This window comes from Chiloscyllium punctatum, chromosome 15 (assembly GCF_047496795.1).
Source record: "Chiloscyllium punctatum isolate Juve2018m chromosome 15, sChiPun1.3, whole genome shotgun sequence".
Taxonomy (NCBI): Eukaryota; Metazoa; Chordata; class Chondrichthyes; order Orectolobiformes; family Hemiscylliidae; genus Chiloscyllium; species Chiloscyllium punctatum.
Window position 1 is genome coordinate 82,578,540 of NC_092753.1, and position 27,427 is coordinate 82,605,966.

Here is a 27,427-nt window from a genome sequence, read left to right on the forward strand (position 1 = left end):
AAACGTTGCCCCGTAGGTCTCTTTCATATCTTTCCCCTCTCACCCTAAACCGATGCCCTCTAGTTCTGGACTCCCCGACCCCAGGAAAAAGACTTTGCCTATTTACCTTATCCATGCCCCTCATAATTTTGTAAACCTCTGTAAGGTCACTCCTCAGCCTCCGACGCTCCAGGGAAAACAGCCCCAGCCTATTCAACCTCTCCCGATAGCTCAAATCCTCCAACCCTGGCAACATCCTTATAAATCTTTTCCAAACCCTTTCAAGTTTCACAACATATAGGAAGGAGACCAGAATTGCACGTGATATTCCAACAGTGGCCTAACCAATGTCCTTTACAGCTGCATCATGATCTCCCAACTCCTGTACTCAATACTCTGACCAATAAAAGAAAGCATACCAAACGCCCTCTTCACTATCCTATCTACCTGCAACTCCAAGATCCAATGAGGGAGATGGGATGGTTTTTCTTTTGCACAAGGAGCTGCTATAACCTAGAAAGCTTTGTTTAAAAAGAGAGTGGAAGTTCTCCAGTGACTTCCAGGCTAGAAATGGATAAGGAGAACTAGCAGGGTAATGGGGAAAGGACAAGATAGTCTTGTAATTTGGTGAATTTGTCAAAGATCAGGTGTAATGAACTGAAAAACCTCCTGTGTTTATTTTAAACAAATTGTTTTATGGGATGTGGGCAAAGGCCAACATTTTGAATCACAGTACATCATACAGCATGGAAACAGACCCTTCAGTTCAACCAATGTGATCCTTAATCAAAAATATTATTCTCTCTCCTCTTTCACCCCTTTTCTATTATTCCTATAGCATTTATACCCTGGAACTTTAAGCTACCGGTCCTGCCCTTTCCTCGGCTTTGACTCTGTAATTGCTATGGTATCCCAACCATGCCCTATGTTCCAACTCCTTACCCTGTTAGTCCTTTGCATTGAAATAAATACTGTTTAATTTATCAGTCCTACCTCATTCTATGTCTTGCTCTTGCCTGCCTTGATTACTTGCTCCTCTTCTCGACTGTACCAACCTCAGACAGATTTCTTTTCTCACTATCTTTTTGCACAACCCCACCCCAAGCCTTGCTAGTTTAAAGCCTCCTGAGTAGCAATCGCAAATCTCCCCACCAGGATATTGGTTCCCTTCCAATTCAGGTGTAACCCATCCTTCTTATCCAGGTCACTTTGTCCTCAGAAGAGATCTCGATGATCCAAAGCTGTGAATCCCTGCCCAATGCATCAGCTCCTCAGCCACACATTCATCTGCTCTATTGTCCTATTCCTACTCTCATTAGCACAAGGCACTAGGAGTATTCCATATATTACTACCCTTGCGAACCTACTTTTAAAAATCTTGCCTAGTTTTCTCTATTCACTCCTCAGAATCTTGTCCTCTTCTCTTCCTATGTCATCAGTTCCAATGTGTACAACGACCTTCTGCAAGTCAATCTCCTTTTTGAGAATATTCTGCAACCTCTCTGAGCCATCTTGGCACCAGGAAGGCAACATACCATTCTGATGTCTTGGTGTTGGCCACAGAAATGCCTCTGACTGGAGAGTCCCCTATCACAATCGATCACTTGGAACGTGACATACCCCTCACTACAATAGAGCCAGTCACGGTACCAGGAATCTGGCTGTCACAGCTATATTCCCCTGAGACTCCATCAACCCTATAATATTCAAAACAGCATATTTGTTTGAGATGGGGATAGCCACAGGATACTCCTGCACTTCCTGCCTACCCCTCCTAACTTTCCTAGCAGTAACCGAACTACGTGATGTATCTGCAGTTTTTTGACCTTGCTGAAAGCGCCATCCATCACATTCACTGGTTCCTGGAAACTTCTCATTGCCTCTAACCACCGCTCCAGCTGATCCATGCGATCTGATAGGATTTGCATCCAAACATACTTTCTGTGGACATAACTCCAGGAACATTAAAATTTTCCCTGATCTCCCACATTCCCATGTGTAGAACAGCACATCACCCTACTAAAAGCCATATCTGCTCCTTAAACAATTTTCAGACCCAGAATTGCCATGATTAAAAGTAACGAGGTAAAAACAATGACTGCAGATGCTGGAAACCAGATTCTGGATTAGTGGTGCTGGAAGAGCACAGCAGTTCAGGCAGCATCCAACGAGCAGTGAAATCGACGTTTTGGGCATAAGCCCTTCATCAGGAATAGAGCCTGATTAAAAAGTAATGTAAAACTTCTTCTGCTAAAAATAAGTCCCGACCCTTTTTCATGGAGATTGTTACCAATCAACTTGATGTGAGATGACTCATCCCACGGGGATTGTTGCTGGGTGGACAAAGCTTCCACATTAAATATTACATGAAATTCTGGGGCATTGATAGATCTGGTAAATTGCAACAGGAATGCAGGGAACTGTATCTATAATTTTAAAAAAAGTCATTAGGTCTAATTACTTCTAATAACATTGTCACCCCAAACTTTCCCTGTAGGAGAAGAGATCTAAATCACTCTGTGGTGACTGCTCAGTTACACGACCTATTTCTTGTTTAGTACTTTTTCTCTTCATTTTTACACAATTTTCCCTTTTTTCCTCCCTGTTTCTATGTCCTCTTTATTTTGTTCTTTGCATCCCCAAGTTCCATTTTTGTTTTACTCCAAGCTGCTATGTTCCTTCCTTTCCCCTCTTTTCCCACCATCTATCTCACCACCAAGGGTGGCTCAGCAGTAGTACTCCTGATTGAGCATGTCAGGTCCTAAGACTGGGTCTGTGGCTGGAGGTGAGGGAGCCAGTGAGAGGGAAAAACATACTTCACCTCATCCTCACCAATCTGTTGCGTGCAGATGCATCTGTCCATGACAGTATTGGTAAGAGTGACGGCCGCACAGTCCACTGCCTCATTGTGTTGTGTAGCATTAGGACCATGCTAAATGGGACATACTTTGAATAGATCAAACAACTTAAGACTTGGCATCCATGAGGCACAGTGGGCCAGCAACAGCAGCAGAATTGTACATCAGCACAATCTGCAACTTTAAGGCCTAGTATATCCTCCACTCAACCATTACAATCAAATCATGGGATCAAGCCTGGTTCAATGGAGAGTGTAGGAGGGCATGCCAGGAGCATCACCAGGCAGACCTAAATATGAGGGTCAACATAGTGAAACCACCAAAAGGAATACTTGGATACCAAGCAGCATACACTGCAAATGATAGTTAGAGCTAAGCAATCCCATAATCAATGGATCAGATCTAAACTCTGCAGTCCTGCCACATCCATCCATTTCTGGGTCTGAAAATTGGGTGGTGGACAATTAAACAACTCGCTGGAGGAGAAGGTTCCACAAATATTCCCATCCTCAATGATGGAATAGCCCAATAAATAAGTGCAAAAGATATGGCTGAAGCATTCACAGCAATCTTCAGCCAGACGTGCTAATTAGATGATCCAATTCGGCCTTCTCCAGTGGTCCCCAGCATTACAGAGCCAGGTCTTCAGCCAATTCGATTAACTCTACATGATATCAAGAAATGGGAAATGGTTTGAGACACTAGATACTGCAAAATCTATGGACCCTGACAACACTTCAACAATAGTACTGAAGTATTTCCTGTATAGAGAAAGCAAAATAAATCAAATCCAGCCAATCACCACCCCATTAGCGTGATTTTGATTGTCAGTAAAGTGAAGAAAGGTGTCATCAGCAGTGTTATCAATCAGCTTCTGCTCAGTGATAACCTGCTCAGTGATACCCAATTTGGGTTCTATCAGGGGGACTCAGCTCCTGACCTCATTACAGCTTTGGTTCAAACAAGGACAAAAGAGCTGAATTCCAGAGCTGTGGTGACAGTGACACCCTTTAACATCAAGGCTACATTTGGCCGAGTGTGGCATTAAGGAGGCCTATCAAAACTGGAATCAGTGAGTATCAGGGGAAAACTCGCCCTTGGTTGGTGTGATACCTCACACATACGAAGATGGTTGTGGCTCTTGGAGATCAGTCATCTCAGCTCCAGGACAGCTCTGCAGGAGCTCCTCAGATAGTGTCCTGGGCCCAACTATCTTCAGCTGCTTCATCAATGATCTTCCTTCGATCATAAAGTCAGAATTTGGGATGGTTGCTGATTATCACACAACGTTCAGCACCATTCATGACTCCTTAATACTGAAGCAGTCCAAGTTCAAGTGCAACAAGATATGGACAATATCCAGGCTTGGGCTGACAAGTGGCCAGTAACATTTATGTTACATGAATACCAGGCTATGACCATTTACAATAAGAGACAATTAACAACAGCCCTCTGAAATGTAATGGTGTTACCATCATTGAATTCCCATTATCAAGATCCTCGAGGTTACCAGTGACTGGAAACGCAACTTGACTCACCGTATAAACACAGTCACTACAAGAATAGGTCAGACGCTAGGAATACTGCGGTGAGTAACATACCTCCTGTTGCTCGAAAGCTAACAAGTCACATCTACAAGTCACAAGTTAGAAGTATGATAGAATAGTACCAACAATACTCAAGAAGCTTAACACCATCCATGACAAAGCAGCTCACTTGATTGGCAACATGTTCACAAACAGTCACTCTCTCCAGTCAGTAGCAGCAGTATGTACTATCTAAAAGATATGCTAGAGAAATTCATCAATGGTTCTTAGAAATATCCTTCCAAACCCCCAAACACTTCTGTGTGGAAGGGCAATGGTAGCATATACATGGGAATTCCACCATCTGCAAGTTCCCCTCCAAGCCATCCATCATCCTGTCCTGGAATTATATTGGGCTTCTTGCACTGTTGCTGACTAAATCTTAGAATTACCTCCCTAAGGGAGATCAGCACATGGATTGTGGTGGTTCAAGAAGGCAGCTCAGCATTACCTTCTCAAGGGCAACTAGAGACAGGCAATAAGTGCCCTAGTCAGCAGCACCCACATCCCACAAGATAATTTAAAAAATTACCTCTTCCTAGTTATTATCATTTGACCTATCAATTTTCCTGAGTCTCTATCCGCTCTTCCTTGTTTTTCCTATCTTCCTTTGTTCCTATTGGCAAACATTGCCGACTGGGGTCTCTTTACTTCGTAGTTGGAGAGTTTGGAACATTTTACTCCTCACACCTTTGGAAGATTGGCTGGTTACTGCAAACATTGTAAACCGTCTAGTGCAAATCCAGGTCTGAACAGTTACATCTGCACACAACATAGCTGACAAGTACCACATTCAGCAGCCAGTAAAGGTCAGAAAAACAACTGAAAGCTATGGTGCCAAGGCACATTGTAAAGTAGCGAGTATGTTACCTAATGTCTGTTTTCCTGGTGTGTTTTGAGTCAATTGGCAGGTTCCACTGATTGAACTGATGAAAAATTTGAACTTTGTGGAGTTTTGCTGTTAAGAGCAAGTTTATATAAAACATATTCATTCTATTTATGTTTACACTTCTATGTTTGTACTTACATCTTGTATTTGCAATAACTGACAAACTTTACAGTGTTACATTTATATTTAGCATTTTATGTTTTTATGTACCCAAAACATTTTTATCATTCTTGATTCATGGTGTTATATTAATACTTTTAAGGTAAAACCTTTCAATCTTCTCATAGAATTTCAGTTAGAAATGGTAATGGTAGAAATATATGATAATTAGTCACCCTTCACTGTTGAAAATAACCTGCATCATTAAGCAGTTTCTGAACCACATATTTCTCTTAATCAAATAGTTGTTGTATACAACATGCCAAATATTAAAGGTTACTGCCCCTGCAAGGGTTTCATCACATTCATAACAGTCCCCCAGTGGGCAATCTTATTTTAATTATATATTCCAACCTCTGGTGCCAAATTGCCTCTGAATTCTTTCAGTATTACTTGTTTTCCAATTTAAAGTTTAAATGAACCCCTGGAACAAAAGAAAAGTTGTAATAGTAGCTTGTGATAGAAATTATACACCATTCAACCTGAAGGTCAACAACTGCTAGTTATTGACGTTTAGTCTGCCTTCACCTTTCATTCAACATTAGCCACTTCAGTCCTCTAACGCCATTTGATACTATGCTAACTAAAAACAGTTTGCAGATTGCTTTCAATTGTTTGTAAATTCACCTTGGAATCTCAAGGCTTCTCAAAATCAAGTTTGACCTCATCTAACTCCTGCTACAATGACCAGATTTGTTTCTCTTCCAATCAATTCATTTAATACTTACTGCCATCCTGCCCAATTGCCAAGGCATGTTTTGATTCATTTTGGATGAAAGTGTCTTTATTAACAATTAGAAAGTAATCTGATATGTTGAGATGGGCTGGGAGGCTGGATAGGGGAAGGTGCATGTAAAATGGTGAGGCAAAACATGGAGTGGTTTATTTGTCATGCACTTGCTACCATATTGCTCATAGTTGTGAAAGTGGCAGATGAATTCTTCCTTCAGGTAGAAGCTGGGTGCACTTCAGCTTTGGCATTTTAGCAATGTTGGATGAGCCCTCTACTACACAGGAGGTTGGCTAGTCTCCTAATGGGCTCGGAGAGGGATGGCCCCACCTAATGTGGCATTCATTGATTCCAGAGATGCCTACTCAAAGCACCCACCAGAATCCTGTCTGGTTAGCCTCACATGTGTTGGGATGTTAGTATCCTTCCATCATGCCCTCTTATTCCAGGTGTAGGAACAGACGTGGCCCCATAACCTATGAAGCTGCTGAGTTGTCAATTCTGCAATTCCAAATATCACAGATCCCCTACAGCCATTTAGTCCATTGAGTCCACATCAATCCTCCGAAGAGCATCCCATTCAGACCCACCCCTTTACCCATCCTTGTCACCCTGCATTTGTCATAGCTATCCCACCTAGTATGCACATTCCTGAGCATTAAGCATGGCCAATCCACCCAACATGCACATCTTTCGACTGTGGGAGGAAACTGGAGCACTTGGAGGAAACCCATGCAGACACAGGGAGAATGTGCAAACTCACTTAGCCAGTCACCCAAGGCTGGAATCGAAACCGGGTCCTTGATGCTGTGAGGCAGCGGTGCTAACAACTGAGCCACTATGCCACCCAATTGGTCAACAGTTTCTGGCACAAGGCAACTATCATTAACAGGGACAACAATCCCATTTGCAATTAAAGCTGGCTGACCTCCCTGCCCCCACCCTGCCCCCATCCTGTAAAGTGTGCTCTACATATTGTAAATAGCCGAGGCAGGGTCACCCCTCATTTTTGCCTCTGTTTATTGGTCATGCAAAATGGAGAAAAAGCAATTCAGCCCATATGTTTTTCATGAACAATGGTGATAAGAGGTGCTTCACAGTTGTGCACATACATACTTGCAGAAACACGGGGGAGGGCACTGTCTCAGGATAAAGTGCCTAAATCCTAATCATTTTGAACAATAGGGTAGAATTTTGTTAAGGGTCTGAGTGATGTGGGGTTCGGCGAGATGTGTGACAGAATCGGATGACAAGTGCAGTGAGGGGAATCAGCTTGATGTTGAGATCATCTTGTTCCATCTTTTATGTTTTGCATAAATGGTGTGGTAAGATAGTTGCTCGGCAGCAAGGAGATGCCAATTAATGGACTTAATTGTTCATTAAGCACCTTGTTAATGTCATAACTTGTTTTAATAATATTTAGACTTCCATCTTACCAAACCTGTCAAAAACACTCGATGTTGGGAAAACTCGACAAGGAAACTAAAGCATGTATCCGGAGGATTCAGCACAATGCTTGCTCAAAATGATCTCCATGTTGGACATCAGATAGCAACACACCTTTCCATGGACATTAGCTTTCTGAACCAGCCACTCACCTTGACCATCCTGGCAATTTCCCTGTGCGCTGGCATTGCATTCTGGAGGCACAGGCTGACATTGCAGGGCACACCAGTAACCACCATTGAAAAGCTGAGGGATACTCACTTGCTCTCTTAAGTCTTGCTCACAGTATCCTGCCACATCTTGCTTTGTTGTGCCAATTAGCACAGTCATCTGGAGTCAGGCAGGGATGCCCCCTCTCACCCGCCTTGTTTGTGTGTTGCATAGAGCCATTTGCCGAATCCATCAGGAAGGATGCGAGCCTGAGAGGGGTGACTATTCCTGGCAGCGGGGGCCGGCAGGTTAAGGCCTCCCTGTACATGGATGACGTCGCTGTTTTCTGCTCGGATCCGCTGTCCGTGTACAGACTCGTGTGCATCTGCGACCAGTTCGAACGGGCCTCGGGGGCCAAGGTAAACCGAGGCAAGAGCGAGGCCGTGCTCTTCGGGAACTGGGCCGACCAATCCTCTATCCCCTTCACCGTCAGGACTGACCACCTGAAAGTGCTGGGTATTTGGTTCGGGGGGGCTGGGGCGTGCGCCAAGACCTGGGAGGAGCGGATCAGGAAGATGAGACAGAAACTAGGCAGATGGGGGCAACGGTCGCTCTCCATCGCGGGAAAAAACCTGGTCATCAGGTGTGAGGTCCTCTCAGTATTGCTATATGTGGCACAGGTCTGGCCTATCCCCAGGACCTGTGCCGCCGCAGTCACCCGGGCCATCTTCCAATTCATTTGGAGATCAAAGATGGACCGGGTCCGAAGAGACTCTATGTACAAAGACCGGTGCAATGGGGGAAAAACCACGCCCAATGCCACCCTCACCCTGATGGCCACCTTTGTGTGTGGCTGCATCAAGCTGTGCGTGGATCCCCGGTACGCAAACACCAAGTGTCACTACGTACTGAGGTTCTACCTGTCCCCGGTGTTGCGAAGGATGGGCCTGGCCTCGCTGCCGCGGAACGCTCCGAGTAGTTGGACCGTTCCGTATCACCTGTCCTTCGTGGAGAAATTTATGAGGAAAAACACCTTTGACCACAAGTCCATCAGGAAGTGGTCAGCACGTAGCGTCCTTGAGACGCTTCGGGAAAAGGAGAGGGCGGATCCTGTCGAGCGGTTCCCTGAGCAGACTGTCAAAGCCATTTGGCAGAATGCCTCATCGCCAGAACTTTCCAACGAGCACCAAGACGTGGCTTGGCTGGTGGTGAGAAGGGCTCTGCCTGTGAGATCCTTTATGCACGCCCGGACTCTCTGCCGCACCGCACGCTGCCCTCGAAGTGGCTGCGGGGGGGACGAGACTGTCACACACCTCCTTCTGGAATGTGCCTATGCAGAGGAAGTCTGGAGAGGAATGCAGTGGTGCTTGTCGAGGTTCGTCCCGAGCAGCGCCGTGACGCGGGACTCCGTGCTCTACGGCCTGTTCCCCGGGACTCACACCGAGACGAACATTAACTGCGCCTGGAGGATCATCAACTCGGTGAAGGACGCTCTCTGGGCGGTCCGAAACCTGTTGATCTTCCAGCTGAAGGAGTTGACCCTGACCGAGTGTTGCAGACTGGCACATTCCAAGGTCCAAGACTACGTGTTGAGGGACGCGCTGAAGCTTGGGGCAGCTGCCGCCAAGGCGCGGTGGGGAAAGACCACCGTGTAAGATCGGTCTGCCTAAAGAAGAACAGGGGGCCCATGCGGACGTTTTTTTGGGCTCTGCTGATGCCTCAGCCAAATAGAGGTATATGTACAAGATTGAAAAATGCACAGGATTGTAAATGACAGGGATAAAGTCGAATCTGTGTTTGTAAATGTGGACAGATGTATGGCATGATCAAATGTACAGACCATCAAATCATTTTATGAATAAAGTATATTTTTGAAATAAAAAAAAGTCATACAAACTTGCTATTAAGCAATCATTAGTCTAGAGGGTATATATCATGCTGTATCGCAGTGTGCTCCATCAATCTCACACCTGTATCTGTGCCAGCAGTGTGTGGCAAATGCTCTGTATGTGTTGGAGAGGTAGTCCCTCATTAAATCCATTGAGCTACCTGTCAGCCAGAGTTTCCCAGCAAAGTAAGCCACAGGCAACCGCCCATCCCTGTCTATGGAGGCTGGGCATGTGTTGCGTGGAGCTGTCTGGCCACGTCTATCAAAGGGGTGGGCCACTTTCAATCTAAAGTATTCATCTACAGAAACTAAGGGGATAGGGTGAGTGGGGTGTGGGGTGAAAGAAGGGTGGCCAAAGCCTCAGCAGTTTTATTTTTGGCTCTAGAGAGTTGCAGGTTCTGGGCAAGGGCTCAGTGCAATTGTGAATAGTGGCAAAGGGTTTGTTGTTGGGTGATACTGTAAAGCATGGCAGGGAATAGTGTAATCTGGGACATTGGGCATCCACAGTTTGGAGCACCCTGACTTCAAAGTGGGGCCAAGATGCAGGGAATAGAGTCATCAAGTCATAGAGTCCTACAGCATGGAGACAGGCCCTTTGACACAAACGGGTCCAAGATGACCAAAATGTCCATTCACGCTCACCCCAATTCCCTACACTTGACCCATATCCTTCTAATCCTTTCCTATCCATGAATTTGTCCAAAGGCCTTTTAGATTTTACTTATGTACCCGCCTCAACTATTTCCGCTGGCAGCTCATTCCATAAGCGTGCCGCCTTCCTGTGAGTAAAAACGTTGCCCCTCAGGTTCACTTTTATTCTTTCCCCTCTAACCTTAAACTGATGCTCTGTCGCCCTCAATTCTCCAATCCTGGGTAAAAGACTGAGTGCATCCACCAAATGACCACACCAAACATGCGTTCACTGACATGGTCAGGCTGCGGCTGGGAGCCACTGGAAAAAGAGTGCTCAGTGTCACCTTCCATCATGCTGGACATTGAAGTATGCAATGGGGAAGTAAATGACTACAACCTGGGGGATTGGACAAGTGACTACCTGTGAGGGAGGGAGCTGCAGTTCAAGGTGTTCAGAGGGCAACAACATCAAACACAGGCCAATGAAAGGTAGAGCACCCAGCATTCAAGATACTCCTTGACCATCCTACAGCATTGACCCTCTCTGAATGTTGCATCTCCCTAGCAGAGCCAGTGCTGGAGAACTGTTTGACAGTTACACCTCTTCACAAACAGAGAGAGCCAAGTAAGATGGATGTCGAAGGAGATCAAAAGTTTCACTAGAACCCAATGTCACGTGTATGCTGTGGAGTCCAATGGCCCTGGATGTTGGGTAGAATGGCCCTGGGGGTGACTGTTTCTCGATGGGTCAGAAATGCCAGCGGCAAGTTGACTCTCCTCAATGCGAAGTTCGGAGGGTTGAATGAGGGCAGACAGGCTGCAGGTGGAAGGTCTGGCCACCTAAGCTGGGTCCTGAGAAAAATGCGCACCAAGGGGCCTGTGTGTGGCTCCACCTCTGGCTGAGTATTTCTTGACATAGTCCTGTCTCCTTGTGTGGAAGGGGCACATAAACTGGGAACAAGGTTCCCCATGCCCCTGCCACTGTGTCCTCAGCCCTGAGGACCAATGCCAGGGCTAATGGAATGCAGATGTGTTTTCACCATGAGCAGTCCCTGAAGGTGCTGAGCCTGTATGGCCATGGCAGCTGCAGACAGACCATTGCAGGATTTGCTGCATTGATGCAGTTTTTGGGCAATGAGTGCCACTCTGTCCCAGATGCCTGTCTGCTGCTGCTTCTCCTTTGCAGTTGGATAAAACACCTAATTGTTGGTTCCACAGGGTTGGGATTGGGATTGAGCTGTTGCCTGGTCGCTGATAGGCCTCCGAGTGCCACCTACCTTGGTTGTTCCTTCCATGGCCAGTAGCAGAGCTGTCACAGTGTGGTGCTCACCAGACTGTCTATCCACATTCTCTAGTTCGACTCTTTCTCCCTCAGTGTCAGTATTTGGTTTGCTGGGAGGTGCAGCAGGCGGTCTTGCTGTTGCTACCTCTGAAGCATTGATATCATTGTACTCTGAGGTCATGGGACAGTTCTTTTGGATTGCCATTTTTCTGCAGAAGTTGGTGGGAATATTGCGGAACCTGCAAGACAGAAGAGAGAGAGAGAGAGAGGGGGGCAACATTGTAGCCAGTTGTCGGGAGTGGAGTGCAATGACTGAGAGTGACAGTGGGTTAATGGCAGAGTTACAGTGGCATGCACAGTAGTACTGAGTCATTTGGAGGGGTCTGGATGTTTATGCATTCTTGTAGGAATAGTCCGAGTCTTCTCCTGTGAGGACCAGGATTTCCGTCTTGTAGGGAGTGAGAAAACAGGTGTCGGGCCTCCCTGTACCTGCACATTCTGCCTCCAATGTGAGAATAAGGGTGGAAACAAGTGCGCTGATGTGGCTGTTAGTACTGATGAGGCAGCACAGAGGGCATGCAGGATTAGTGGTAGACAGGCTGAGGAGGAAAAGCGGGTGAGGGAACGTGTTGCACTTTAACGGTGAGGGGAGGACCATGAGCTTTGGTGGAAGTTGTGTGCAGCGGTACTGATAGATTGAATGTGAGATAGCAGAGAAAAGAATGTAGCACTTACCCTGGAGGCATAGAGAAGATAATTGACTGTATTTTTGCATAGCTGGCAGTTACTCTGCATCCTGGAGAAGGCACTGACCTGGTTGGTGATCTCGGACCTGGAGAAATTGATGAGTGTTTGATTATGAGTAGTGTCAAGTGTTATGAGTTTTGTGTGAGTAAAAGGCAGTGAAGTGTTGGGTCAGTCATAATTATATGAAATGGCAGAGCAGACTCAACAGCTTCCACCTGTTGCTATGATCCAATGTTCTTATGTTTCTATCATATAGAACTGTGGAGTAAGTTTGACTGCCCATTTGATATACTCCTGCTCCTATTTCTTGTGCTCCAGTGATTATGATTTCACGAAAGTCCTCCACCTTCATAATTTAAAGGTATTACCAAGATGTCTTTTATGTCCTTTATATTGAAGCAAATCATTTATTCATTACATTTGCCTTTACTTTATTATCTATTAACTTCACGATTTCATCCACTAGTGGATTAGCCCTCACTGATTTACTTAGTTCCTTTTTCTCAATACATATAGAAACTCTTGTTATTTATTTTTGCATTTCTAGTTAACTTGCTGTCATGGTCTAATTTATTCCTCCAGATTAAAGTGTTAGCCATTCTTTGCCGATCTTTGTATTCTAACCAGTCATCAGAACTGTCACTCACCTCATGCAATTATATGCTTTTTCTTTAAATTTGCTGCTCTCCTTAACTACTTTAGTTAACCACCTTGGAATTTTTCTTTACAGTAGGAGTGCACATATTTTGAGTATTCTGAAGGATCCTTTTATATGTTTGCCACTGCTTCTCCATTGATCTATCCTCTAGCCTAATATGCTAGTTCACTCTAGTATAAGCATTGTGTCTTTTCATTTTTGGTTCTTTAAAACAGGAACTTACTAGAATGGCTATGTAATTGCACAGCAAGGAATTTGATGCCTATTGAAAACTCTGTTTTTGTGGCTATGTGATCCTGCCATATGCAGACAATCAGGTTCTGATGTGCTGTAAGTGAAGCTGATTGGTCCTTAGCTAACTGAGCAGGTTGGAATGGGAAACAAAAGACATGGAGAAAGAGAGAAAGACACAGGAGGGTGTGTTGTTGTTCTCCTTAGCAGATATTGTTTGTTCTCTTCCTTGCAAAGAAATCAGTTTAAACTTGAAGAAAACTTGCCTGTAGCAGTTGTTGGGAACTGTGAATTGGTAAATCAGGGACATTTTCCAAGTGAATCAGTCAGTTCTTCTAAACTAATGGAAGCTTCCAGAAAAAGACAACTGAGCACCAAAGGGCTGGGCCAGCTGAAGTAGCATTACTTAACCATTGGAACTGGGAAGCAAAGACCATTAAACCGACTTTCCAGTCTTTTTCATCTACCTCTGCCAATAATCTACGTTTCCCATTTGTTTGTCTGTGTATGCTCAAAGAGGAGTTTATAAGGGGTGTAGAGTTTAAGTTAGTCATATTATATGCTAATGGTTTATAGCTGTGTCCCTGTAGTTTAGAGCCTAAGTACTGACAACAAATAATAATTATTGTTTCGTACAGAAGCCTGGTTTGTGGGCTTTATATCAATCTTGGTCTGAAATGGCAGGTAAATTTTGTCGTCTCTGCTTACTTTAGAAGACCTTTAAGATTTGGTATGATACTGGAAGAATGGTCTTAAATTACTGGGTGGATTGTAACATCAGCCAGCTGAGGTTTCATGCCAACATAGTTGCCCTCTTTAAGTTTAAAATACTAGTCTTTGGATGTAAAGTTCAATCATATTCTATTCACTGGAACCTGGAAACATCTTTACTTGGAATCATTAATTATTCCAACCTTATTACAAAGTACCAAGTCTAGTATAGCCTGCTTTTTGTTTGGTTCCAGAATGTGCTCCTCTAGGAAACTACTTAAAATGCATTCTATGAACTTTTGACAACGGCTACCATTACCAGTCTGATTTTTCCAATTTATATAGAGAATAAAATCACCTGTAATTATTGCTGCTTCTTTATCACAAGTTCCGAATATTTCTTCTCCAATGTTGTGATTATAGTCCCACAAGTGACTTCATTCCTCTAATATTTTTAATCTCCATGCAAACCAGTTCTACATCTTAACTCCTGAACCAAGGTCATCACTAACAGATGCACCGACACTATTTTTGATCAGGCATGTTATCCTATATCTTTATCTGCTTCCTGTTGTTCTAAAATGTCATATATCCCTCAATATTGAGAACCCAATTGTTGCCATCTTGTAACTATATCACCGTAATCGCTATCAGGTAATATTTATTCACTTCAACATGTACTATCAATTCATTTACTTTGTTATAAATACTACACCACATTCAGATATGAACTCTTTAGTTCTGTTTTCCTTGTTATCATTGTAGCTACTAGTTTTAACTGCTGTTATATTCTGCGGTATTTTTCTGTCTGTGCCTCCTTTCCCTCCTGATCCTCATTTCCTTCATTAGTATTTTTCTGTCCTGTCTCGGCCATGTCACTTGATCCAATTCAATTGGGAAGACTGATAAATCATTTTACTTTTCCATGGTGTACTGGTGCTTGCTGTCATATTTTACAACTTTTTAATGTCAAAATAATGTAATATACCAAAAAATTGACTCGTGTAGCTAATGATCTATTGAATGTAATTGTTGTTATCTTTAGTGATTTTACATTGAGTCATTTGGACATAGATCACAACACATTACTATTTAGCAATGCTTTTACTGATAAACCCAACATTAGCGGTATTATCAAAACTACACTAGGTTATCACCTCTATATGTTTAAAAACTACTTAATAATCAAATAAGCATCATTCTACATTGCATATTTTAGATAAATAGAATAGGCAATGTTAGCTGATTGGTGAATAATCAGTAAAAAAAAAATTGGAGTAACTCCATGAAGGCCAGTATCCTGTCACCAACTCACCCTTTATTTACATGGGCATAGTATATGACAGTATCCCAGCCAGCTCAGAGCTGGCTCCTAGAGTGAGCAGAACCTCTGATATTCCTGTTTATATCTGTCAGACAGGGCTCCCTGATTAGACCAGGTTAAAAACCACAGGTGGGGAACTCATATTCTATGAGGTCAACCTGGCTGACATTGTTTGAATCTCTACAAAACTGGAGTTAAACCTCATCCAGAGATAGCAATGGAATGATCAGAACATCGGCAGCATGCTGTAGGGAAATAATTTCTGATGCACATGTGAGCCTTTCCAACAACACCCATTCTCAGTTCTTTGTTAGAGCTGACCTGTGGTGAGAGTCTTTGCACCCCTACTGACAGCTGTGGATCTGCATTTGTACTAATTATAATACTAATACAATATAATGATTGAGTTCATGTTTTCTGGGCCACATGCATTCTACTGTTTCAGACATTTTAGAACATGGCCTTGATTATTCATGTCTGAGATGTGAGTGTAACTGCCAAAGTCAGTCTGTGATACCCATTTGTATTTACTTTTGAAAAGGTGGTACTAATCCTTCGTATTGTGCCACAACAGTCCACGTAATAAGGTGCTCTTACTATACTATCAGATAGCGCATTCCACAATTTGATCCAGTGTTGATAAAGGAATGACAGGATGTGTTCAAGTAGGGGAACAGAACTAAGTAGGCAAGCATCTATTCCTTTAGGTGCCAGAGGTCACAACTTTGGACCAGTTGAGTCAGCCAAATTCTGTACTTCTAAAGATATCACTGTATTAGTACATTTTCATGTAGGTTTAATACATTTCAACTTAAGGAAAGAGATGAATAGGTCTTGAACCTGGTCAATGAGTTATGTTAAAATTAGACAATAGAACTTGTTTATTTTTAAATGACAAAACTATTCACACTCATTTAATCAAAGAGTGCCATAACCACTAATAACCCGACATGTTAATTCATTGGTGGAATCTTTTGGGGGTCTGAACATTTTGGGCTTTTGTAGATTTGCGGTAGAATCAGATGTCCAATGAAGCTGATCTTGACAGCACAACAGAGACACTACCCACCGTGCCTCAAGATCATCCTCTTACTGAAATCAACCATTTATTTTAAGATTTAAAACAATATTAACTCAGACTCTGGAACAGCCAAGGTGGTATTAAATCCACTCTGGCTTATTAATCATGTCCTTTATGTTAGCAGATCAGTGACATAACAACTACACCATCATGAAAAGTAACTAATTGTGTTGTTTGTGTTGTCTAAATAATCTTGGAACTACTAATTGTCAACAGAAGCCTAATGTGATCTGCTGATTTAGGGTAGAATCAGCCTGCAGCATGATGCTTGAGTTAGACTGATTAGTAATAAAAAAACACAAAGAATTGCAGACGCTGGAAATCAGAAACATAAGCAGAAATTACTGGAGAAAATCAGCAGGTCTCTCAGCATCTGTGGAGGGAAATCAGAATTATTATTTCAGGACCAGTGACTCTTCTTTAGAACAGCTTGTAGTTTTGTTGTAATTTTTATCCTGTTCCTGTAGAACTACATTAGCACTATATCAGTTAGTCAGAACATTTGGAAATAATAGCAATGTGTCACTAGTATCGGAAAACAGTACAATAAGTGTCCCTTTCACCACTGCCAAATGTACATTACTGCATAATCCATTCATTAAAAAAAATTACTGAATGGATTGATAGGGAAAACGCTTACTTTTAATGTTCTGAAGGAGATTTTAGGCATTGAGCTCAGAGCCGGAGTGGGGGTGGGGGCGGAAAGGTCAGGAAAAGATTGCAGGTTAGGAAGGTGGTGTTGAGTTCGAGGGTTGGAACTGAGACAAGGTGGGAGGAGGGGAAATGAGGAAACTGGAGAAATCTGAGTTCATCCCTTGTGGTTGGAGGGTTCCTAGGCGGAAGATGAGGCGTTCTTCCTCCAGCCGTCGTGTTGCAATCCGCTGCACCCGATGTGGCCTCCTCTATATTGGGGAGACAGGCCACCTACTTGCGGAATGTTTCAGAGAACACCTCTGGGACACCCGGACCAACCAACCCAACCACCCTGTGGCTCAACACTTCAACTCCCCCTCCCACTCCACCAAGGACATGCAGGTCCTTGGACTCCTGCATCGACAGACCATAGCAACATGACGGCTGGAGAAAAACGCCTCATCTTCCACCTCGGAACTCTTCAACCACAAGGGATGAACTTAGATTTCGCCAGTTTCCTCATTTCCCCTCCCCCCACCTTGTCTCAGTCCCAACCCTTGAACTCAGCACCACCTTCCTAACCTGCAATCTCCTTCCTGACCTCTCCGCCCCCACCCCCACCCCGGCCTATCACCCTCGCCTTATCCTCCTTCCACCTTTCGCATTTCCAACGCCCCTCCCCCAAGTCCCTCCTCCCTACCTTTTATCTTAGCCTGCTTGACACACTTTCCTCATTCCTGAAGAAGGGCTCATGCCCGAAACATCGATTCTCCTGCTCCTTGGATGCTGCCTGACCTGCTGCGCTTTTCCAGCAACACATTTTCAGCTCTGATCTCCAGCATCTGCAGTTCTCACTTTCTCCATGAATCTATGTAAAATCATCTAAGATTCCACATAATCACCTAAAATTTTCTGATGTCTCTAGTTGATAATAGTTGGTTGTTCTATCTGTTTTCTTTCCTCAGGTTTCCCTAGGCTTATAATCAATTGTGAGAACTTCTGCCAATCCCACATTTTACGTCCTTCTGAATGGACACAGTAAACATGGCATATTAATGTTAGAATTACCAAAGTTTATTGTCTTACATGGTGTAATTGGAGTTTTGTTCCAGTCCCCAGAAAATTCCGAGAGTGTAAGTGTAAGGGCAGCATGGTGGCTTAGTAGTTAGCACTGCTGCCTCACAGCGCCAGAGACCCAGGTTCATTTCCCGCCTCAGGCAACTGTCTGTGTGGAGTTTGCACATTCTCCCTGTGTCTGCGTGGGTTTGCTCCGGTTTCCTCCTACAGTCCAAAGATGTGCAGGTCAGGTGAATTGGCCATGCTAAATTGCCCATAGTGTTAGGTGCATTAGTCAGAGGGAAATGGGTCTGGGTGGGTTACTCTTCGGAGGGTTGGTGTGGACTGGCGGGGCCAAAGGGCCTGTTTCCACAGTGTAGGGAATCTAATCTAATCAGAACATATGTCTCACAGATTCTTATGGGAATTAGCTCAGTTGCCCAAACCCTGAGCAGAACCTCTGGTTAAATGCCACTTTAACTTACTTACTGCTAACCTGGAGGAAGCCGTTAGCCAGGTTTGACTCATGCAATACAAATGGATTGATTTGAGCTGTGTGTTTACATTGACTTAAGCTGTGTGTATAGGGTGACCTGAGCTGTCTGTTTAGTTATACTTGAACTATGGTGATAATGTAAGTCTAGAATGTCCTCAATGTTTTCACTCTGTCTATTGGAAACGTAAACCATGTCATGTGATTTTAAAACTCTTATTATGAACTGGAAAGATTAATTGCTGTCAGTGTGTTCCTTCATTAATCACATTTATAAATTATTTAAAGTATATTGCCTGCTGATGATCTAACATTTCATTGATGTACATTTATATAAATATTACGTTATCAAATTACACAATCAAAGTTGTATGAGAGGCTTTCTGTTCCCTTAAACACATAGAGAGCAACAGATTTTTATAAGTAACTTGGCTCAAGATCATGTTTAAGAAATCAAATAGTTACAACGCGATATTACTGCCAATCTTTTTTAATGTGGAACATTTTTTTTATCGAGAAAGATGTTTTATTTAAGCAGTAAGATATCAGGAGAGGTACTAAATAGAGTAAAACACATTGTGCTGAAAAGTTTAATAGTTTTACACTGGCAGGAAAAAAATGCGCGTTTGTTCAGAAATCTAGATTTCTTTTCTTTTGAAAACAATTGTTCAACATTTATCCTTAATATTCTTCGCCATCTGAGTATGGGCCTCATCAAGGGCCTAAAATGATATTGTTCATGGCCTACCAGTAGATGGAGCCTCTTACTGCATTCCTGTGCTCCTCCTCTTTCATTATACTTCCCTTTTGTGTTGATCTCTTCACCACATTCTCCTGTTGTTCACTAGCAATTAAAAAATAAGGAAAGCGCAAAACATTTTTCAAAAGCTACCTATAGTCCTGAGCACTGTGCACTGACATTGCATATGTCAGTACTAGTAATTAAGAATTATTAATCAATTAAATTTTAGTACATGCTAATATTTTTCATGGTAATTCTAAATTTTGATTTTATCACTGTAAACCATGTGAGAGAAAGACAAAAAAGAATAGGATTTCAAAGTGGTGTAATGCTATGTAAAACAGAAACAAAAATTGCTGGAGGAACTCAGCAGGTCTTGTAACATCTGTGGGAAGAAAGCAGAGTTAACACTTTGAACCCAATGACTCTTCATCTCAATTTAGGGAAGATACTAGTCTTGAAGGAAATCTGAAATTTTCTTCTTCAAAACTTGCTGAGTCTTGATCAACTGAATATTTTAAAACTCTGAATGCTAAATGGAGGCAGAGGCATTGAGGGATATGGAACAAAGTCAGACAAATGGTGTTGAGGTACAGATTCACCAGGATCTAATTGAATGGTGGAATGAACTCAAGGGGCTGAATGGCCAACTTCTGTTTGTGTTTTGCTTCATGCCTCAGTGATTTGTAAAGATGACACATGTTACTATGTCTAGACAGGAGCTTTATTTATAGAGCTTTTAAAAAGTCTGCACTTTCATGCTTCTAGTATCTTACTTCAGTTTAGTTTCTGTTTTTCTAACCACTCCCACAGGCTTGACTAACTGTACAAAAAACAGACTACAGACAGCCAAACAATGGGTAACTGAACTCAACATCTTTTGCACTGTATAAAATTAAAGGACCTTATTTGAAATTAAAAATCCAAAACAACATATTGTACACACATATATCAAAACATTTCTTAAAGTGCAGGTTATCCTTTTTCCCTAAGGAGAGAAAGTGCTGCAATTTACTAACTTATTTTATTTACTGAAGAGACGCTCATGTCAACTGGGTCAATATTTATTGCCTGTCCCTAGTCACCCTCTTGAGATGCTGGTAGTGACATGCCTTCTTGAACTGCTGCAGTCTATGTGTAGATTGACCAACAATGCCTTGAGGGAAGGAATTCCACGATTTTCACCCAGGGACACTGATGGAATGATGATATCTTTCCAAAGTCAGAGGTCACATGACAGCAGGTTGTAGTCCAACAGGTTTATTTGAAATCACAATCTTTCGGAGTGCAGCCCCTTCATCAGGTGAAACTGAAAGCTTGTGATTTCAAATAAACATGTTGGATTATAACCTACTGCTATGTGATTTCTGACTTTGCCAACCCCCCAACCCCCCATGCCAACATCAGTACCTCCACAACATGATATACTTCCAAATCATAATAGTGAGTGGCTTGGAAGGGAACCTGCAGGTGATGGCATTCTCATATATCTACTGTCCTTGTCCTTCTAGATGGCAGTGGTCATGGGTTTGATAGGAGTTGTTTACAGAACCTGGGTGAATTTCCACAATGTATCTTTTACACCAAGGTTGTATATACTGAGCTGCTTTGTCTAAGATGGTGTCAGGTTTGTTGAGTGTTGTCGGAACATCACTCATCCAGGCAAGTGGGGAGTATTCAACTGTATACAGGCTTTGGGGAGTTAGGAGGTCAGTTTCTTGCTGCACGTTTCCTAATCTCTAACCTGCTCTTGTAGCCACTATATTTTATACTGGAATCCAGTTCAGATTTTGGTTAATGGTACCCTTGAGGATGTTGATAATGAAGGGGGTATTCAGCAATGATTATGCCACTCAATGTTAAGATGCATTAGATAGATTCTCTTTTCTTGGAGATGGTTATTGTCTGGCATTGTGTGGCATGAACATTACTTTTCACTTGACAGCCTAATCCTGTGTAATGTCCAAGTCTAGCTGCATTTGGACATGGGTTGCTTCAGTACCTGAGGATTTGCGAATGGTGCTGAGCATTGTACAATCATCAGCGAACATTCCCCCTCCTGACCTAATGGTGGAGGGAAGGTCATTGATGAAACAACTGAAGATGTTTGGGCCCACGACACTACCCTGTGGAACTGCTGCAGAGATGTCCTGGAGGTTGTTGTTCAGTATGACCAATACCCTCATGTTCACTGTCCTCAAAGTAACCTACTACACTCACTATAAAGCATCTTCATTGCTTGAGGAACTCCCATCTCAGAGTTGACGAGCTGGAGTCTGCAATTTGAATACTGTGACACATCAGAGAGGGGGAGATGCTGTGTTTCAGGAGACAATCACGCCCCTTAGATTAGCTACCTCAAATTCAGTCAGTGGTCAGGGACAGGAGGCTAATACTAGAAGCGACGCAGGAGAGGTCTCCGGGAGGTAGCATTGATGAACCTCAGCTTTTGAGCTTGTCTAACACATTTGAGATTCTTGCTGTGTTTGTGGATGAGAGCGGGGCTGTAGGGAGGATGAGCAAACTGATGATAGCGCCATAGCAATCCAAGAGGGAGGAGAAATGAGAAATATAGTTATAATTGGGGATGTATAGTCAGGAAATAGACACTGTTCCCTGTAGCTAGGATCAAGAATTCCAAAGGCCATGTTGCCTGCCTGATGCCCAGGTTTGGGATTTTTATCCAGGCTGCACAGGAATTTGGAATGGGAAGGGAAAGATCCAGTTGTTGAGGTCCATGTAGATATCAACGATATAGGTAGAAGGAGGAAAGAGGTTCTGCTGAGGGAACATGAGCAGCTAGGGGCTAAATGAATCAACAAAGTAATAATCTCCAGATTATGCCCTCAGCCAGGAGTTAATTGGCACAGGGTCAACAAAAATAAAAATGTAAAAGTGTGACTCAGGGCTTGGTGTGGGAGAAATAGGTTAGAATTCATGGGACATTGGCACCAGTACTGGGCAAGGGGGGTGGGCTCCCTCTGAATCATAGTGGGATCAGAGTCCTGGTGAATTGCACAACTAGGGCTGTGGATATGGCTTTAAACTAAATAGTGGGGCCAGGGATTCAGTTGTATGGAAAATTGTACAAGAAGTAAAACAGGGAAGGGTTCAGCATTGATTATCAAAGTTTCCAAAACAAGTAAAAGGACGGAGTATGAAAAGGGTTGGGAATCTAACTTCATGCACAGCAAATAAAGGGACAATTATAAAAAGGGGGACAGTCAGTGCAGGACTGCGGGTGTTGTACTCAAATGCACACAGCGTGTGGAACAAGGTAAATGACTTTGTAGCAGATTTGAATTGGCAGGTACGATGTGTGGGTATCACAGAGATGTGACTGTAAGGGGATCTGGGCTGGGAACTAAATTTCCAAAGATACACATCCTATTGAGAGGACAGCCAGGTGGGAAGAAGGAGTGGGGTTGCTCTATTAGGAAAAAATGAAATTAAATTGATATAAATAAGTGATATAGAGTCAGAAGATGTAGAATCTCTGTTGGTAGGGTTGAGGAAACACAATGGAGAAAAATACCTGATGTGGGTTGTGTACTGCCCTCCTAGCAGTAGTCAGCATGTGGGGAAGAAAATAAATCAGGAGATAGAAAAGGTAAACAAACCAAACTGCAGACACAAGAAATCCAGAACAAAACAAAAATTTCTGGAGAAACTCAGTAGATCTGACAGCACCAGTTAACGTTTCTGGTCCAGTGATCTTTCTTTAGTACACACAGATAATTTACAATAATCCTTTTGGCTTCAATATCCAGGTGAATATGGAAAATCAGGTTGATCAGCGAATCCCAAAAAACAGAACTTGTGAAATATCTATGAGATGTAATGGTACTACAATTGAGTAAAGGTAATTACAAAGACAAGAGGGAGGAGCTGGTCAGAGTAGATTGGAAAGGGAATCTAGAAAGGAAGTCAGTGTAGCAGCAATGGCAGGGGATTCAGGGTATAATTTGGCAAGCACAGTAGAAATTCATCCCAAAGAAGAAGAAACACACTGAGAAGCAACCATGACTGATAAAGGAAGTCGGTGACAGCATGAAGACAAAAGAGAATGCACACGACATGTTGAAGGTCAGTGATTTAGGAATAGTCACCATCCTGCAAAAATTATGCTCAGTCATAGGTTTGACCGATATCTTTGCAGTCAGAAAGAGTGGGATAGATTGACACATGCAAAGACAGATATGAATAGATTGTTCAAATGTTTTCCCTCTGAAATGTTAGCTCTCAGACTGTCCTTGAAAACCTTATTGAATCATCCAACACCACCATTCGATTCGTGTTGAAATGTGATGTCAGGTGGTGATGCATTCTGTAGATGGGGAGCTAGGAGCCCTGTGAATTGGTGGTCTGCTGTGGTAGTCTTCAGCAAATTCTATTTTGTGCACAACTACTTTACAGTGTCAATAAGTGAAGTGCTGATCACGGAATTTGTTGCAAAACATTCTATCCATTTGCTGCTTAGATCACAGACAATGAGCAAAAAAATATTGATTGCTTGCACCTCTCCAAAATATGAATGTGGTTTTATTGCATTGTTTTGTTGCTTGTGGCTCATTTATGGACACGGGTTTGGGACACAGTTTAACAGATGGTACATTCTATGTAATTCTAATGAACGTATTGCTGGATGCCAGAGTACTTCACAGGATCATTGTTTCATCTTTAGAACTGAATGTACTTTGTGGGCTAAATGGAATAGATGTTAATGGAGCATTTTCAGAAGAAATGCTCAGGCTCTATGTGATCCAGTGATTATCAAACAGTGTGGGTTCATTGTGTACTCTGTGATACTTGATCAGACCTTCCTCTATTTCATGAGGCCACTCAGCTACTGGCTTACTTTCTGCAGTTTCTCTATTTGTTCATGGATTATGGCTATTATTGGCAAGGCTGGCATTTGTGCCACCTAATTACCCTGAGTAGTCCACAAGTTTAAAGCTAAGTATATTGAAAAACATTTGCCTTTGGCAACATAGAACATGAACCTCTCTAGGGTGACACCTTTTAATGTATTGAAATTGATTTTTCTTCTAACACTGGGACAGTTTACTCACCGTAAACTTGAAGATGGTCTCTTGCAAGATGAATGAAAGTAGCACAAATTCTCAATGGTACTGAGTGTTGTTTGATGTAGATATGCTGATGAGTGAATGAGTGACACTGGAATGCCTGTGATCTCCACAGATAATTCCAGAATATAACCAAGTGATTCACCATACAAGATGGAATACATATGCCACACTTCCCTCTCAGGTATAGCCCCCTCTTATGTATGAAACCAATTAAGTGTTTTTCAATAATACCTTTGAAAAGTTGTTCCAATTTAAGAATGTGTTTGATTTTTTTCTTCTTGTTATTCATGGATACCAGTGGTACCTCAACAATTTGTGCACACTTTTAAGCAGATTAATGTTGGGCTTCCTGGCACCTCTGGTGAGGTACAACCCATTTGATCATTAGACTTTTCCTTGGCCAGAGTATTTTCCAAAAGCACTTACCACCATATCACAAAGGCTAGGCAACACACAATTAAACAAATTATATGCTACAATTCCTAGACTCTGATAATCTTTCCTAGGTGTGGGATTTTGATGGTTATGTTTGGGACTGTAGGGATTCTATCTATTCTATCTTATGGGAGAGATCACGAACAAAGTACATGAAATTTGATGGGAAAGAGTTAAACAGCTCCATATCACATACAGTCATCTCTGAAGCTAATTTATGAATGCATCTTGATCAGATTGGATGAAAAGCAGATTAATGACTTACAATTGCTTCCTTTTCAGACCAAGGTTACAATGAGCTAAATTACTTGTGACTGACACAGTGTCTATTGTGTCATTGGAGTTGAAACATATTGTTGAGGCAAAGTGTTGTTAACATTGCATCAGTCCTTATGGGGATTCTTTAGGGCAAAATCTCCCAGCATGGACCTTACTCACTTCCATGGATATAACGATAGATTCACTGAAAAGGGGTCACTGATCCCAAAATGTTAACACTGATTTTTCTCTGAAGATGCTGCCAGATCTCCTGAGTTTCTCCATCAATTTCTGTCTTTATTTTTGTAAATCTACCTTTGTTTTGTATCTGTACCAACTTTAACACAGCAAGCTCTATAGTATCAGAAGGCTTTTCCCTGACAAGCTATATTCAATACTCTCTTGGGTACAGTGGGTCTGGTTCCTCCATTAAGCTGTCTGAAAGCATAATTCTGAGCAATGTATTTGTTCTGCCTGTATCTAACAGTCAAAAGCTCTACTCAGGTGCAAGTTAAACATGTGTTTCACATGCAAATCACCAGTCATTTCAAAGGTGTTCTCAGAAACATTTGATGAAATGAGGTGAGAACTGAATTACTGTACTGTTTAATTTCACAGCAAGTGGATATACAGAATATTAACTCAATTTCACATGGTTAATTCATCATACTTCACTCTGTAAACAATTATAATCCATGCCCATTGTGAGCTAATATATTTTCAATTAACGTGCCTTCTCTCTAATCAATGTGTTATTGCAAAGCTTGATCTCTTGCATTTACAGCAATCAGTTTGTCTGGGACTTATGTCTTGGAGTCATAGAGTTTGACAGCACATAAAGAGACCCTTCTGTCCAGCATGTCCATGCCAGTTATCAAGCACTATCTACTTTAATCTCATTTTTGGGACTTGGATGTAGGCATTTATGCTGTGGCACTTCAAGTGTTCATCTTGTTAATCTTCCCAAAATACAGCATTTCACACTTCTCAGAATTTAATTCCACTTTGTGACTATTCAGCCTATCCGATCAGTCTGCCTACATAGTCCTGTAGTGTAAGGCATTCCTCCTCGTTATTTAACACCCCATCAATTTTTGTGTCATCTGTGAATTTAGCGATCATACCTCACACATCATTTCTGAGAGACCCAGCACTGAACCCTGTGATATTCCTGAGAGACCCAGCACTGAACCCTGTGATATTCCTGAGAGACCCAGCACTGAACCCATTGGACACAGGCTTCCAGTCACAAAAACTAAGACGGACCATCATATTCTGCTTCTTGCCACTAACTCAACTTTGCATGCAATTTGCCAATTTGCCTCGGATCCCATGATCCTACAGCTTTTTAATTAATCTTCCATGTGATACCTTGACAAAAATCTTAGTGAGCTCTATGTAGACTATGGTAAAAACAATGACTGCAGATGCTGAAAATCAAATACTGGATTAGTGGTGCTGGAAGAGCACAGCAGTTCAGGCAGCATCCAACGAGCAGCGAAATCAACGTTTCGGGCAAAAGCCCTTCATCAGGAATCTATGTAGACTATGTCAACTGCAGTACCCACATCTACATGCTTCGCTACCTCAAAGAACTCTGTCAAATTTGTTAGAAATGATCTTCCCTTTACAAAACCATGCTGGTTATATTTGATTACATAATAGCTGTCCAAGTGGAGATTAATTCTCCTCAGACCTTTTTCCAATAATTTCCCTACCACTGATGTCAGAATCATTGGCCTGTTGTTTCCGGATTTATAGTCGAAAAGTGTGGCACTGGAAAAGCACAGCAGCTCAGGCAGGATCCAAGAAGCAGGAGATTTGATGTTTTGGGCATATTTATGCCCAGATTGATAAATTCTTGATGTCACAAGGAATTAAGGGCTATGGGGAGAATGCGGGTAAGTGAAGTTGAAATGCCCATCAGCCATGATTGAATGGTGGAGTGGACTCGATGGGCCGAATGGCCTTACTTCCACTTCCACTCCTATGTCTTATTGTCTTATGGTCTTATGGAAACATCGACTCTCCTGCTCTGCGGACACTGCCTGACCTGCTGTGCTTTTCTGGTGCCACACTTTTTGACCCTGACTCTCCAGCATCTGCAGTCATCATTTTCTCCTAGTTTCGTGATTGATGCCTACCACTCTTCTTGAATAATAGCACCACATTAGCTGGCTACCAATCCTCTAGCATCTCTCCATTGGCCAGAAACAAATTTGAACATTAATATCAGGTCAAAATTAGAAATTGCTGGAAAAGCTCAGCAGGTCTGGCAGCATCTATGAACAGAAATCAGAGTTAATGCTTCAGGTCAAGTGAGCTTTCCTGAAATGTTCTTCTTAATCTCCAATGCAGACTAGAATAC

General features: G+C 42.6%; 1 protein-coding gene across 6 annotated transcripts in view; it reads left to right on the plus strand.

Annotated features, from left to right (window-relative positions):
- The window catches only part of erg (ETS transcription factor ERG), a 261,529-nt gene that overhangs the window by 16,852 nt on the left and 217,250 nt on the right, over window positions 1–27,427 (plus strand). For 2 of the 6 annotated variants that reach the window (XM_072585662.1, XM_072585667.1), the window contains exon 1: window positions 24,529–24,547. The exons of the other annotated variants lie outside the window; for them this stretch is intronic. The gene's annotated coding sequence lies outside the window, so the exon portion shown is untranslated. Of the gene's footprint in view, window positions 1–24,528; window positions 24,548–27,427 lie in introns of those variants that run through there. 6 annotated transcript variants of the gene reach the window in all.